A 7,582-nucleotide genomic window follows, 5' to 3' on the forward strand; every position below is an offset into this window, starting at 1 on the left:
ATCCAAAAAGGCAGATGGTCCTATCTAGAGCCAGTGTTGGGTTTGCCTTCTCTGAACATGGTGCTGCAACATGGCAAACACACTGGACAAGGACTTGCTCCCTACCTGGATATAAACGGCTCATTCTAAGGTAACGAAGACATGATTCTTATTTTCAGGTGATTTTACAGTATTGAAAACAACGTATTGTATTAAATTCACTTTCTGCCAATTTATGTTCTTTAATCACTGGACCTTTAATTTCTAAACGTTCTATACAAAGTTTAATGTGCATGTAATCATCATTTATAACTACATGGATACTTCTGGTATGCCCAAAACATGAAGCAGTGGAAAATGACATGAGGCTTATACAGGATTTTCAGTACCTATGTTATGTAAGGTGTCGCCGGAAGAAAAAGAGAGAAGCCTGTGTGTCAGGACTAAAACATCAAACAGAAAGGTGATAATGAAGCTTAAGGGTTTCAAAGACGTTGTGGAATGAAAGCATGATTTCCTCCTGTGTGACTGTTTGTTTTACAGCCCAGGAGGGGCAAAGCAGACTTTGGTGTTGTGAGAAGGTACAGCTCAAAATATCACTTCCGAGGATAAAGTTACATTGTTCTGAGGCGTCTGCAGCTCACCGACATGCCTACCTGTCAGTCAGTGAAACTCTCCATTTCTGTTGCTGTCAGCTCTAATGCCACTCAGACATGAAGCCTAACCCTGGAGCTGTCGAGGTGTGTTATGGCTTGCTCAAGGACATGATAGCGCAAGAATCTGTTGTTGCATCTGCTGTTCACATCATATTACAAAATGTAATGGGTGACATTTTTGTGTCTTAGATGACACCAGCAGCTGTGCCACATCACGTCATTTCTACTCAAAACTGGAACATTATTTATCGATAGAGTTCCTCAGATCCACTTCGGCTAAATGTCTTCAGCTGTAAAACGTTCACGATGGCCAGGGAGCTGCACACCGTGCAGCTCTCTGGCTGATTCACTTCACTGGAATAATTAGCCATCAGTCCTCGATGCAAGACGATAAACACTATTCAAGAAGTATTGCCTCATAGTGCCAAATATATAGGAAAATACAGCAAAAGCTTGAAAGTAAATACAGACGACTTGTCTTTAATGTCCACCAGTGGATTGATATAATGAATATTAACTATGGTCATATCTTGTATTTGTGTTATGTTGTAAAGTTTTTCATATATGTGTAGATATGTATACAGTAAGACAGACACAGAAGAAATTCAAGCTTAATTTTAAAACATAATGCATTAGTAAAATCTGAACAAAATCATAGCCACACAGAGCACAACATTTCGTTCATATGTGGGAGGTTTTATGCATCATGCAATTGGGAGAGCTTTCTAAACTCCAAGACGTTCTCTTTTCACTACTGTAATTTTTGATCGGTGTAGATTTTGATATGGAAAAAATCTTAACTGATGAAAACACCAAAATTTCCCTAATTATTGCAACGGGACATAACTACAGAAAAAGCAAACGCGAGTGTAACAAAATATACAGAGGATAACATAAATCAGTAAGTAAATTTAACAGTGAATACATTCAAAAAAGAAAATATGGTGAAAAAAATATATTGCACAGAGAACTCAGCCTATTCAAAGCCCTATAGCTAAAATGACGGTACAGAAACACTCTTTCTTCTAATGACATCTTCAAAGTGAGTCCTTCAGCTATTCCTTAAGTTTTTCCTCTTTTTTTAAAAGGACTTTCAGGGCTCTGTTATTGACATGATGACTAAGCCCTTTGACAAGAAATGCAAAGTTAATAGCAGCGTCGTCACGCAGCCGCTCTGCTTTAGGGGCCTTCTGAGCCCTTGGGTCCCTGGCCTGGGCCCAGTGGGCCTGTTCTGTAATACCCCAGACCTTCAGGACAGAGCACCTCCATTGCAGGTCTCTCCCAGCTTCTCGCATCAGGCTGCCGCCAGACCCTCTTAGAAGGTGCCAGTCAATTGTGAGCAAGTCATTTTTCTTTCCTCTCTAGTTGTTGTGTCAATCTGAGGGCACCCAGCCCTCGCTTGCATTGCCCAACCAGACTGGCATGGAGTTTAATGTCTTTTCTCCATTAACAGAAAGCATGCACAACAAACACTGAAGCTATTAAAGTCAAAGCACAAACTACCAGACAAGCCAGATAACATATAAAAAGGGTCTTTCCTTTACAGCGGTATAGGAATAATATCAAGGACACCAAGTTGTCCTGATAAATGTCAATACAACCTTTTCAACAATATAGTATGTACCTGACATTCGCGAACCCTAAAAGATAACCAGATGTGTAGGGAAAGCAGGCCACGTGTGGTATATCGTGTGAGGCATGATACATTGTTTGCACATGCAAACCCACTGCTCCTCTGTTGTCTTATACTAAATGGGTTCTTTACATGCTTTTCACTCGTTCAAGTTTCTTAAATAGCAGCCCAAGTCTAGCCGCAGAATCCCTCCTTCTAAGAGACGGCGTTTAATCTCAACCATCAGCTGGAAGTTTAAATGAGCTGTGGGGAATAGGAGAAGACAGCCAACTCTCCCTTCACAGGCCTAATAGTCTCGGCCATCAGCAGCACTTCATACACAACCACTGGCTGGCAGATTAGAAGGAAGGCTCACCACAAACACAGACAGACGCACGCACCAGCATGCTAGTGGATTCAAGTCATGTGCTTTTATTCAAAGTATAATGCGGAAATGCACAAATTGCAACACATACAAATACATTAACACACGATGACTATCTAATGGGCGATACAGCAATCCGCCCGCAGACACGCACTTCTTTTAAGTGGACTATAGTGGGCTGTGTGACAGCAGTCACTCTCTTTGTAAATTAATACCACATTTCCAGGTTCTCCTTTTCACAAAGAGCTTTCTATATAAATCTGCCATTAATAAAATCACAAAATCAAGGACACAGGAAAATCCACATCCTCTTCAAGCAGCAAAATCAAAAATTAAGCGTAGTTATAAGAAAACAGGTGGAACCTTTTATAGGCATTCCTTTATCTAAAAGTGCAGTAAATCAAAAGAGACAATCCTGGACCAACACACCCAAATGTGTAGGTGCAAAGCCCTGACAAAGTGGAGCCAAACACAAACATGGAGGCACGGTGGCTCATTAGACACAACCGTGCACCCCTCAACCATGATGGGCCAAAATCTAGCCAGCAGAACTTAAGTTGCCTAGATTAATAACAGTTTAAAACAGCTATAGTCAATATTTTAACAATGGTCTCATAACTGCAAATATGTGAAAGAGGTCGCTCATATTGATAAAATTTCCCTCAGAAGCTATCAGAGACTAAACCAGAGGTAATACCCCTTTTCCACCCAAATTAGCATGTACATGCAGGTTTTGCGAGTCTGTGTACATTTCATCAGGGCAAAGTGTGGTCATGGAAACACCTATTACAGCGGTAACCACCACAGAAGCCATTTTGGGTACTTTTCCAGGTGTCAATATGTCTGTCGGTGGACAGATTTTGTCATTGCTTTAGCATTACAACTGTGCAAGATGCAGTCACAAAACTTAACGGGAGTGTAGTTAATTTCGAAGATGGCTGTAGTCTAAGCATGGGGCCTGGAAGTGGGGGAGAGGCAGCAAGGAAGGGGCCAGTGCCCGTCCACTTTACACCTTGGCCCACATTCATTTCAGGTTGCAGCTCGCAGTATCACAGCTGGAATATTGCAAAATGGTCCCAGGTTTATAGCCGTTACTTATTCAGTCTCTTTCAAACTCATCGCTGACAAATTCAGACCGATGTTCGAGTGCTGCTTGGACTGAGAAGGGCAGAATTTGTGGCTGAAATGAGTCACAGAAGTTACCAACTGTCATGATGGGAAAGGTGCAAAAATTAGCGTGTCACGTAACCATCACTGCACACTGGAGCTGGAGCTGATAAACAGCTGTGACTGGGAATTAATGTCAGTTGTACCCTTCCCCTCTAAAGACAAAAGCCAAATATTATTGGGTGTTGATGTTTAAAGGAGAGTGAATATTAGACTTAAATTCACCAGATAGCTACAAAAACAGCTACAAATGAATGACAATGTTTCTCTGCGTCTGCTGGATGTGTAAATAAGCAACTGTTTGCTAACAAGGCCACTGGCTGTAAATGGAAAAAAAAAAAAATCAGGTATGGCATATCTAAGATATATTAGCTTCCTTGACCGCCTTGTGCAAGTTTAAGAACCACCAGTCTGACCCCGTGACATTAAGAGATGAAGTGTAAACCACCATTGCCTCACACTCTGAACACCGAGTTACCAAGGGATGGCTGCAGGGCTCATCTCAGAAACGTACATCACAGGGAAATATTTCCTGATTTATACAACTTGATTCTCGGCATATTAGAACCCATACTGCAGGAGCTGGACCGCTGGAAGGAATGTTGTAAAAAAGAACAAACTAATTGCAGACAATTGCTCCAAAAATGCAGAACATTACAAATCCAGGAAAAGATGATGGAACAATATGATCACAACAAAAAGCAGAGCTACTGCCAATAACAGGCACACTGAAAAAAACAAAAAAACAAGCACAGACAGTCCTACACCCTCTAGCAGTCTGAATTAAATTGTAAACATCCAATCATAATTAAGACAGAGGAACATACAGTACTGTGGAACATATACTTATGTTTTCCAGTCAGCAGATTATCATTTAATTTTTGGTCGTCCTGTTGTGTACTCGGTTAACCTGTTACACTCCAACACTTAAAGGAAAACTTCCACACTCCTTGTATACACCAAGGTCTTTTTACAGGTCTAAATGAGTAGCACTGCATATGTTCAAACGGTTACATAAAGGCGTTTTTTGGCTGCTGAGGGAGCCGCACAAAATTTGATAAATTGCCTTACGAAATGTCACGAGTCTGACAATGATATAAGAGTGTTATGCTAAATCAGTGTTTTTTCTGTGATTTGTTTTTGTTATTAAATAGTTTTGTTAAGAATTTTCTGTTTTGTTAATTTCTTTGTTAGTGTTTTTTTTTTTGTGTGTGTACACTACCCGAGTGTAAAACTACTGGATCCTGGTATTGCTACCAGAACTACTCTAGCTGTGCAACGTTTGGTTTTGTTTTGTTGTTGACAAAACACACGAGGAACCAAAGAAACAACAAAACAAGATAAGGACAAAACAACCAGCAACAACAACAAACAAAACCACCAAGAACACAACACACATATAACACAAACAAGAAAACAACCAGCCTAAACCTTACCAAAAAAAACAAACAATAAAAGCACACACAAACTAAAAATAAAACAAAATAAACAAGTCAAAAAACAAAAAAGGCAAAAAAAAAACCCAACACAACTATTGAAATAAATAAAACACACTATTACTGCCTGCTCATGCAGTCAATGGCAAAATATTGTCTGCTAATACTGTGTCAGGTAATGACAGTTCATGCAAGAAATGTACAGACAGTTGGCACAGCTGAAGCAAAATGTAACAGCTGTTACGAGTCTGTTCACGGCAGATGTTGAGGGGAGGAGGGAGAAAACATATATGCAAGAAAGGTGTGTTGCAGGTACAACAAGTAACTGCTTTAATGGAGACTGATGGACAATAAATAATTGCCCTCATCCATTAAGTTTTTTTAGTTTGTTTCTGTTGTCTCTGTGCATGTTTACATGCTAACAAAATGAAAGCAACACCAAACTGAGGCTTAAGTGCACAACTGGACACACCACGGGACACCAGGCCCGACTACCCACCCAGCTAATGGAGAGCAACACAGCAGCACTTGAGTCAGACCATCAGGAGTTCAGGTAAGGCCAGCATCCTGTCTCTGGCACCAGTAACCGATACTACTCAGTATATGTTGCAGTCTGTAAGTAGCTGGTAGAGCAATCATCTCTGTTTTGCTGCCTGTGTCACACATTATCATAACACAATACTCATCATGTCAAAGTTAAACCAGCTGCTCCCCAAAAAGCACATTATTTCCTGTATTATATTTCCTATTATAGATGATGCAGATTTGCTAAACAGAGCAGTGTCTTCTTGCATTAATAAAAAAAGAGAATCAATTTGGCTTCCATGTTAAAGGTGCTACGTGCAACATTCAGAGTCTTAGCACATGACTCTCACCTCTGACATCACAAGCAAACATGGAGTGGGCCGAGCTGAAATGGCGGCCGCTAGCAGTGCTAACAGTGCTAACAACAGTGAAAGTGCTGACAGAACTAAGGGTGTTAACATAGGGGGGACAGGAGGGTGAACATCACGCCTCCGCAACAATGCTGTCCCACCACTGTGGGTCAGGATGGCGTTGGTGGAAACCGCAGTATCAGTGCAGAGCAGTGGGGTTTCACTAGCCAGTGCTACATGAAGGGAGGGACTCATATGCACTAACATGCACGTGTGGCCTGCCTGGCTACCAAAACAATGAACAGAGGGAGCATGACTTCATTCTCTGCTCAGGATGCAATTACTCCACTATTTTTTTAAATAGCAAATAGTTGTCTGCTGTTATATTAATGTTCATAATCTCATATATAGAACCTTTAAACATACTGAGAGAACTCTCCACAAAGTGGTAAGCAATAGCCATTATCTCTGTACACACATTACCCATCTTGGCACAACATCAGTCATGTATACAAAGGTCTTCACTGTCAAAGCTGAATTAGCTTTTATCTAAAGAAAATAGTCCCTCCATACTTTTTGATTTCAATACCTTACCTTTATGATGGTCCAATATCTAAATCCTTTTCTTGTAGTGCAACAGTGTTTCCTGTCTCTTCCCCATGGAAGGCCGACTTAAACTGCAAGCCAGAAACAATGTCTCGGTCACTACTGCATTCTTTTCACAGTCAGTGTGTGCAAAAGCACACCAGTCCAATGACTGTGCACAATGCAACTCTGTCATCACACTTCACACAGCTTCTTTTGAGCAGCAGATGCCTCTTGTCAACAGCTGAAGCCTCAACAAATAAACACATTTTAAACCCATTTGGTTTAAAATACAGTTTAAAATGAAATGGCAGTTAGCTTATTGTAAATACTTATTCTGTTGTCTTCGTTCAAACTATGATATTTTCTAACACATTACCTGCAGCAGTGCCTGGCTGGTCAGAAAGTGAAGACACCAAAGGTCCTAATGCTGCCCTACAGTCGAACATTGAGCCTGACTGTTTTAGCAGTTCGATTGGAGCCTCATAACTCCTATAGAAGAGCTTGTGGAAACAAAAGTCACTCAAAAAGACAACTTGGCACTCGACTATACACTTTCAAGTTTGTGCCCACTGCACGTGACAACAACTCCAGTTTGTCTCTCTCAGCTCCGAATAATCCAATCATCCGAAAAAGGCTTCGAACACCTGCTTTTATAACGCATAGCTCCTCCCACTACAGGAAACACCTCTTAATGAATCAATTAAATCACAGACGTTTGTTATGTTGCTAAAAAACATAAATATCATGATTTAACGGTAAATAAACCTTGGTTAAGAGGTCAAACTGGTTACACTTACAAAAAAAAATGCTCAAAACCCACTGTTTTCTTATGTTAAATTCACAACACCCCTCTACTTGTCTCACACTTGGCACCTTCCTACAGG

General features: G+C 40.7%; 1 long non-coding RNA gene across 1 annotated transcript in view; it reads right to left on the reverse strand.

Moving 5' to 3' along the window:
* LOC117270103 (uncharacterized) overlaps positions 1–7,309 on the reverse strand; it is a 78,352-nt gene extending 71,043 nt beyond the window's left edge. The window contains exons 1-2 of the long non-coding RNA XR_004502767.2: positions 7,075–7,309; positions 6,705–6,787 (exon numbers count right to left, since the gene is read on the reverse strand). This is a non-coding gene — a long non-coding RNA (uncharacterized LOC117270103). The remainder of the gene's footprint in view (positions 1–6,704; positions 6,788–7,074) is intronic.
* Positions 7,310–7,582: the final 273 nt, after the last annotated feature.

Source organism: Epinephelus lanceolatus, chromosome 19 (genome assembly GCF_041903045.1).
Source record: "Epinephelus lanceolatus isolate andai-2023 chromosome 19, ASM4190304v1, whole genome shotgun sequence".
In the NCBI taxonomy this organism is placed as follows: domain Eukaryota; kingdom Metazoa; phylum Chordata; class Actinopteri; order Perciformes; family Serranidae; genus Epinephelus; species Epinephelus lanceolatus.